The sequence below is a fragment of the Eulemur rufifrons genome, chromosome 8 (assembly GCF_041146395.1).
Source record: "Eulemur rufifrons isolate Redbay chromosome 8, OSU_ERuf_1, whole genome shotgun sequence".
In the NCBI taxonomy this organism is placed as follows: domain Eukaryota; kingdom Metazoa; phylum Chordata; class Mammalia; order Primates; family Lemuridae; genus Eulemur; species Eulemur rufifrons.
Genome location: NC_090990.1, coordinates 100,009,585 through 100,018,509, shown reverse-complemented (window position 1 = coordinate 100,018,509; position 8,925 = coordinate 100,009,585). Strand labels below are relative to the sequence as shown.

The 8,925-nt window shown below is 42.9% G+C and overlaps 1 non-coding gene across 1 annotated transcript; it reads right to left on the bottom strand.

Annotated features, from left to right (window-relative positions):
• Positions 1-5,853: 5,853 nt before the first annotated feature.
• LOC138391010 (U6 spliceosomal RNA) lies at positions 5,854-5,960 on the bottom strand. Its single transcript, XR_011234654.1, has one exon. It is a non-coding gene; the product is annotated as a U6 spliceosomal RNA (small nuclear RNA).
• Positions 5,961-8,925: the final 2,965 nt, after the last annotated feature.

The following is an 8,925-nucleotide window of genomic DNA, read 5'->3' as shown; positions in this document are numbered from 1 at the left end:
TTTGAGGTTGCTGTGAGCTAGACTGACACCACGGCACTCATTCTAGCCCGGGCAACAAAGCGAGACTCTGTCTCAAAAAAAAAAAAAAAGGAAAACCCTACAAAATAATTGGCCTTTACTCTTTAAAAATATATGACATTAAAACATGACATGAAAAATAAAACCTGAGAAACTGTTCTAGATTAAAGGGAATTAAAGAGATGTGACAATTGAATGTAATGCATGATCCAGGATTTCTTTTGCTATAAAAAACATCATAGGGGCAACTGGCAACATCTGAATAATAGATAATAGTATTATAGTATTAATTTGTTGTTTTTGATAATTGTACTCTGCTCATGTAAGAGAATATCCTTGTTTTTAGGATATATGTGCTGAATAATTTAGAGATAAAGAAACATCATGTCAGCCAGGCACAGTGGCTCACACCTGTAATCCTAGCACTCTGGGAAGCCGAGGCAGGAGGATTGCGTGAGCTCAGGAGTTCAAGACAAGCCTGAGCAAGAGCGAGACCCCGTCTCTACTAAAATAGAAAAATTAGCTGGGCTTCCTGGTGTGCACCTGTAGTCCCAGATACTCGGGAGGCTGAGGCAGGAGGATTGCATGAGCCCAGGAGTTTGAGGTTACTGTGAGCTATGATGATGGCACTGCACTCTAGTCTGGGTGACAGAGTGAGACTCTGTCTCAAAAAAAAAAAAAAAGAAACATCACATCTGCAACTTACTTTCAAACTGTTCAAGAAAAAAAATTATGGCTGGGCACGGTGGCTCATGCCTGTAATCCTAGCACTCTGGGAGGCTGAGGCGGGAGGATCGCTCAAGGTCAGGAGTTCGAGATCAGCATGAGCAAGAGCGAGACCTCGTCTCTACTAAAAATAGAAAGAAATGATCTGGACAGCTAAAAATATATATAGAAAAAAAATTAGCCGGGCATGGTGGCACATGCCTGTAGTCCCAGCTGCTCGGGAGGCTGAGGCAGGAGGATTGCTTGAGCCCAGGAGTTTGAGGTTGCTGTGAGCTAGGCTGATGCCACGGCACTCTAGCCCGGGCAGCAGAGCAAGACTCTGTCTCAAAAAAAAAAAAAAAGAAAAGAAAAGAAAAAAAATTATACACACATGTATGTATACACATATACAGAGAGAGAGGAAAGGACAAAGCAAATGTGAAGAAATATTAACATTTGGGGAATCTGGGTGAAGAGGGTACAGAAATTCTTTGTACTATTCTTGTAGCTGCTCTGTAAGTCTGAAATTATGTCAAAATTTAAAAAAGAAAAAATTCTGAAAATTTTTAAAAAAGAACGCTATAACAATAGTAAAACAAGGCCGGGCATGGTGGCTCACGCCTGTAATCCTAGCACTCTGGGAGGCCGAGGCGGGTGGATCATTTGAGCTCAGGAGTTCGAGACCAGCCTGGGCAAGAGTGAGACCTTGTCTCTACTAAAAATAGAAAGAAATTATCTGGACAACTAAAAAAAATATATACAGAAAAAATTAGCCGGGCACGGTGGCGCATGCCTGTAGTCCCAGCAACTGGGGAGGCTGAGGCAGAAAGATCACTTGAGCCCAGGAATTTGAGGTTGCTATGAGCTAGGCTGACACCAGGGAACTCTAGCCAGGGCAAAAGAGCGAGACTCTGTCTCAAAAAAAAAAAAAAAAAAAACAACAATAGTAAAACAATAAAAACAGCAACATGGCACTCTTAAAAGAAAAATAATCAAGCGGCCTATTAAAGTTCTGCGAGAATTGAATTGCTAGAAAAATACCAGGCTTGAACAGGTGGGTCCTGTGTTTGAGTCAAACCACCATGGTAGGGCACTTCTTCCTCTCCAGCAATTCTTTTTTTTTTTTTTTTTTTTTTTTTTTTGAGACAGAGTCTCACTCTGTTGCCCCGGCTAGAGTGAGTGCCGTGGCATCATCCTAGCTCACAGCAACCTCAAACTCCTGGGCTTAAGTGATCCTACTGCCTCAGCCTCCCAAGTAGCTGGGACTACAGGCATGCGCCACCATGCCTGGCTAATTTTTTGTATATATATATTTTAGTTGCCCATATAATTTCTTTCTATTTTTAGTAGAGACGGGGTCTCACTCTTGCTCAGGCTGGTCTTGAACTCCTGACCTCGAGCGATCCACCCGCCTCGGCCTCCCAGAGTGCTAGGATTACAGGCGTGAGCCACCACGCCCGGCCTCTCCAGCAATTCTTAATCCCCAGTACAAAGGACAATGGCAGAAAAGAAATATTTTAGGAGCTAAATTTCATGTGGGGATGTTTTTCATCAATTACCATCTCAGAGATGATCTGAGGATCAGTGGCAAAAAGAAATTTCCCATTGAGCAAAAATTGACATAGTCAAATTTTCTGACCAAGGAACTCACTCCACTTCAAAGGATGTGAGTCAGCAAACTGGTGCTGGGAATTCACTCATGCCATCATACACATTGTCACCACCCTTGACTAATTCTATAGTATCAGCAGGGTGCCTGCTCTACAAGGCTGGGGTGCTATGCTGAGGGATGTGAAATAACTTTAAGGGCTTGACCAAAATATAGTGCTGATGTGGAGGGTCCATTCTATTTTTTCCCTTTTAATTAAGTTTAGGGGGGGTAAAACTACATGACATTGGTCTGGGCAATGATTTTCTTTCTTTTTTTTTTTTTTTTGGAGACAGAGTCTCTCTCTGTTGCCTGGGCTGGAGTGCCGTGGCATCAGCCTAGCTCACAGCAACCTCAAACTCCTGGGCTCAAGCAATCCTTCTGCCTCAGCCTCCCGAGTAGCTGGCTGGGACTACAGGCATGCGCCACCATGCCCGGCTAATTTTTTCTATATATATTTTTAGCTGTCCAGATAATTTTTTTCTATTTTTAGTAGAGACGGGCTCTTGCTCTTGCTCAGGCTGGTCTCGAACCCCTGAACTCAAACAATCCACCCGCCTCGGCCTCCCAAGTGCTAAGATTACAGGCGTGAGCCACCGCGCCTGGCCTGGGCAATGATTTTCATGTTCATTGCAGCATTATTCACAATAGCCAAGTTGTGGAATCAATCTAAGTTTCCTACAATAGATGTATAAAGAAGATATGGTATATATGCACAATGGAATACTATTCGGCCCCCCAAAAGGGGGATATTCTGTTATTTGCAACACCATGGAGGAATCTGGAAGACATTTTGCTAAGTGAAATAAGCCAGGCATAGAAAGACAAATACCACATGATCTCCCTTACATGTGAAATCTAAAACAATTGAACTCATAAATGCAGAGAGTAGAATGGTGGTTACCAGAGATTAGATGGCAGGGGTTGGGGGTGGGGAATGGGGAGATAATAGTGAAAAAGTACAAAGTTTCATTTATATACAAGGAATAAGGTTTTTGAGATAGATCACACAATGTGGTCACTATAGTTAATAATAGGCTATTATGTATTTCAAAATTGATGAGTAAATTTCAAATATTTTCACCACAAAAACTGATAAGTGAGGTGACAGCTATGTTAATTAGCTTGATTTAATCATTCCACATTGTATACATATATCTTTTTTTTTTTTTTTTTTGAGACAGAGTCTCACTCTGTTGCCCAGGCTAGAGTGAGTGCCATGTCGTCAGCCTAGCTCACAGCAACCTCAAACTCCTGGGCTTAAGCAATCCTTCTGCCTCAGCCTCCCGAGTAGCTGGGACTACAGGCATGCGCCACCATGCCCTGCTAATTTTTCTATATATATATTTTTTAGCTGTCCATATAATTTCTTTCTCTTTTTAGTAGAGACGGGGTCTCGCTCTTGCTCCGGCTGGTCTTGAACTCCTGACCTTGAGCGATCCTCCTGCCTCAGCCTCCCAGAGTGCTAGGATTACAGGCGTGAGCGACCACGCCCAGCCTATATACATGTATCTTAACATCACTTTATACTCCAGAAATACATATGATTATCATTTGTCAATTTACAATAAAACTTTTTAAATCAAAAAATTAAAAATGTTTTAAAATTTTTAAAAAATTTGTATTGTAATCAGTATAGAATTGATTACAATAGAACTAGAAAAGAATGGACATCATCTACAGATTGTAGAATGATTTAAGGGGCCCCATTACGTTGCCTCTGGATGCAATACTTAGACTGCACTTTAGATAGTTTTTCTTTGGTGAGGGGTGGTTGTATTCATGGTTGTCTATAATAACTGGATCATGTTAGTGGAAGAGGCATCTTTAGAACTGTCTGTATGAGCAAGGTAGACAGAGGAGTCGTATGTGCTAGCTATGTTTCATTGGTTGACCCACGTACAGCCCCTTCTATAGATCCTGCCACTCGACAGGCTCTGGAAAGGACAGTTCTGCATGTTTCATTACTTAATGAACAAAGATAAATGTAAGATAAATTCTTGGTAAAAGATCAAAAGATAATTTTTCATAAGGATTTTCAGAACCAAAGAACTATGGTTGGTCAACAGTAGTCACTGGTGCTAGGAGGTCAAGCTGGGGTGTCAGGCCTGGGGTAATTGTGTTGGGTATGGCCAAGAAGAGCAGGCAGAGGATCCAATCTGTGTAGAGAAGCAGGAGAATGGAGCAGATATGCTGAGAGAAGCAGAAACGGGAACCTGATGAGAAGCAAAAAGGAATAGACTTGCTTTCCTGAGGGCTGTACTGTTCTCTTTTCCCATTATTTCACCTGAATCCATTCATATCTACTGTAACTACAAAAATGTATTCTGGGTCCTACTGTTTCAGGCCAACATTCTCACCCACTGCAGTGAAGGATGGGAAGAGGAGTTGGAGGATAGAGAGGTAAAAGGTAAGGGTTTTTCAAGACTCTGGCATGATCAACATCATTGTGTCCTTAGATATCCATTATCATCCCTAGAGGCAGCTTAAAGGGATTTCTGTTACCTACAATAAAAGAGGCACTATAGAAAACCCAAGAGGAAGCAAATGACTGATGGAGCAAGATCTGGGAAGAAAAGGATTTAAGAACACAGATGGGCCGGGCGCGGTGGCTCACGCCTGTAATCCTAGCACTCTGGGAGGCCGAGGTGGGCGGATCGTTTGAGCTCAGGAGTTCGAGACCAGCCTGAGCAAGAGCGAGACCCCATCTCTACTAAAAATAGAAAGAAATTATATGGACAGCTAAAAATATATATAGAAAAAATTAGCCGGGCATGGTGGTGCATGCCTGTAGTCCCAGCTACTCGGGAGGCTGAGACAGGAGGATCGCTCAAGCTCAGGAGTTTGAGGTTGCTGTGAGCTAGGCTGATGCCACGGCACTCACCCTAGCCTGGGCAACAGAGTGAGACTCTGTCTCAAAAAAAAAAAAAAAAAAAAAAAAAAAAGAAGAACACAGATGGAGGGATTGGCCTTGTACAGGAAGATGGATAATTCTTCCTGAGAGTCAAAAAAGTTTTCACAAACTTATAAAAAGTTTAATTTGATTATTCTGTAGCCATGGTAACAAGCAGCTGTCAGAATCTGTGTTATACTTAAATCAATCAACAATTCACCTAAGTGAACACTATCCAATCAGCGTTAGTCCCTCAGTCTATCTCCAATAAACGGGCCTCCGAGTGCCAGCCAATCAACAGTCATGCCAGTGTAACCATCTTCTACAGATAATGTCTCTCTATTTATGTCTTTGAAAATCTGGCAACCTCTGAATTCCAGCTTCCCCAAAATTCTATAGGTAGAAGATTTGCAGTCTGCTCTGCTTGGAGAGATGGATCTGCCCAGCGTATCTCTCTCTTGCTACAGTAAGCAATCAATTTAACAAACATAGTCTGGTCTCAACTCAAAATGGCTTAAACAATAATAAAATCTATTATCTCCTATAACTAGAAGTCCAAAGATGGTGCATGCTCAGTTTCTCTGTTTTTTAAAATATGGAACACTTCACAAATTTGTGTGTCATCCTTGCGCAGGGGCCATGCTAATCCTCTCTGTATCGTTCCAATTTTAGTAAATGTACTGCCAAAGCGAGCACAATTTCTCTATGTTTGCTCCTTAGACTGGCTTCCTTCATGGTGTCAACATGACTGCTAGCACCAGCTGGGGCATGTGTGCCCCATGCTTCTGTGTTTAGGTCCAACAAGAGAAAGAAATCCTCTCTGGCCCTCGTACAGTAAAAATACATCCCCCATTTCAGTCTAATTGGACCAATTCAATGTCATGAATTGATTAGCCTAAGCCTTGACACTTGAAACAATTATTGTCAAGAGGACGGTTATATTGTGATTGGCTTAAATTATCAGGATCCCCTCTACAGCTGGAGATGGAATTATCTTCTTCCAAGTCATCTGGGCTCTGTAGGGGAGGAGTGGTTACTGGGACAAAATTAGGTTCTTTACGGGCATGGTGGCTTGTGCTTGTAATCCTAGCTACTCAGAAGGCTGAGGTGGGAGGATTGCTTGAGCCCAGGAGTTCGAGAGACCAGTCTGGGTAACATAGCAAGACAATATCAATAAAAGAAATTAAAAAAAAAAAAGGAGAAAGGAGGAAATGAGAAACAGTTCATTGCTGTGAAAACAACCAACTGGGTTCAGAGCTGCTAACTAGACCTTTTCCTCCATGGGTTTGCCCACCACCACCTTCCCCTGAAAACTCCTAAATACCAATCTTCAAGAGAGCAGGTCTCCTTCCAGACCATGTGATCAACTGCATATTAGATCGCTACGCCCAGAGGATTCACAAACATTTCAATTCCTTCTCTGCCTGTATTTTCTGGGTTGTTTTTTTTTTTTTTTTTTTTTTTTGGCAGAGTCTCACTCTATTGCCCGGGCTAGAGTGCCGTGGCGTCAGCCTAGCTCACAGCAACCTCAAACTCCTGGGCTCAAGCGATCCCTCTGCCTCAGCCTCCCGAGTAGCTGGGACTACAGGCATGCACCACCATACCCAGCTAATTTTTTCTATGTTTTTTTTAGTTGTCCAGCTAATTTTCTTTCTATTTTTAGTAGAGACAGGATCTCGCTCTCGCTCAGGCTGGTGTCAAACTCCTGAGCTCAAACGATCCTCCCACTTTGGCCTCCCAGAGTGCTAGGATTACAGGTGTGAGCCACTGCGCCCGGCCTCTGCCTGTATTTTCTAATGTTGTACATGGTACTGCCATACATCTATCCATCTATCCATTTATGTAACCTCCATGCACTTAATTCCCCAAGCCAATTAACATTCTTAATTCCTCCCTTTTCATAATCCTTTTACATTCCAAGTCACTTGCTTCTACTTCCTAAATAAAATCAGCATTCCTACCCTCCTCTACTTTCTGTCTAACCTAGCCTCTGTTTACAAAAACCTCCTAATTGATATTTCTCCTGCCATTCTCAATCCCCTTGAATGGTCCTTCACACTGTCAACAGATGGATACTCCTAAAAAATAAATCTGATTCTGGTCGGGCACAGTGGCTCATGCCTGTAATCCTAGCACTCTGCGAGGCCAAGGTGGGAGGGTTACTTGAGGTCAGGAGGTCGAGAGACCCCCCATCTCTACCAGAAATAGAAAAAATTAGCTAGGTGTGATGATGCACGCCTGGAGTCCTAGCTATTCAGGAGGCTGAGACAGAGGATTTAAAAAAAAAATCTGATTCTGTCACTGTTTAGATTACAAGCTTTTAGTGGCTTCTTATTCTATAGGATAAAATCCAAGCTTATTTGCCTGGCCTAAGGTTCTCCACAACCTCACTTTTACCTCTCCCACCCATCATTCTTGGTCTTTTCCTGGGTACACACAATTGTGCAAACCACGCTGAAATTCCTGAATTTCCCCAGGTGCTGCAGGCAGTTGCATGCTACCATGTCTTTGATGGAACTGTTCCCTTCACCTAAAATCCTCCCTGGACAAACAAATGTCTACTGGTTTTTCAAGGTTCAGTTAAAAAATCATCTCTGTGACTATCTCAGGTAAAATTCAACATTTCATCCTTTGTGTACCTTCTGAACTCTCTATTAAATCTTTAGTAAAGCACCTTTCAATGCTGTGTTTACAAATATCATTTATGCTTTTGTTTGCCCTTGCTAAGAATGAGCTCCTTCAGGCCAGGAACTATGTCTTAATCATCGTTGTGTATCCTATGCCTGCATGGTCCTTGTCACATACCAAGTGCCTGGGAAATGCCTTTTGTTTTTAACCATTTTTATTTTTTTGAGACAGGGTCTCACTATGTTATCCATGCTGGTCTTCAACTCCTGGGTCAAAAGATCCTCCCAGGCTCGGTGCAGTGGCTCACACCTGTAATCCCAGCACTTTGAGAGGCTGAGGCAGGAGGATGGCTTGAGGCTAGGAGTTTAAGACCAGCCTGGGCAACACACTCAGACCCTATCTCTACAAAAACTTAAAAAATTAGCTGGGCATGGTGGCATGTGCCTATAGTGCTAACTACTCAGGAGCCTGAGGCAGGAGGATCACTTGAGCCCAGGAGGTTATGGTGAGCTATGATTGTGCCACTGCACTCCAGCCTGGGTGACAGAGTGAGACCCTGTCTCCAAAAAAAAAAAAAAAAAAAAACAAAAACAAAAAAAACCTTCCCTCCTCAGCCTCCCAAGTACCTGGGATTACAGATGGCATGCCACCACACCTAGCTGGTAAATGCCTTTTGGATAAAGGTATGAATGATTAAGCTGATCAGAAACATGTAAGTTGTAGCACAGGCCCCAGTTTTAGAGTGTAGAGGATAGCAGAGTGTTCCATTGAGGACTTAACTAGCAGTCTGAATTACTGAAGACTTCTCTTGCCTTTGGTTTTAGAAGAGTGGCCCTGAGAAGAGCCTCTGCTCATCTAACGAGTATGGTGAGGCACCTGCCCCTTGAGAAGATGAACACCTGACATCTGAAACGGAAAGCTACTCAGGTATATGGCTTCAAGGTAGAGGGGCATGGAGGACACAAGGGCTAGGGTGCTCAGAGCCACAGCCTGGGAAGCCTGGCGGGGGGCACCCTACAGTAAACCTGGTCTA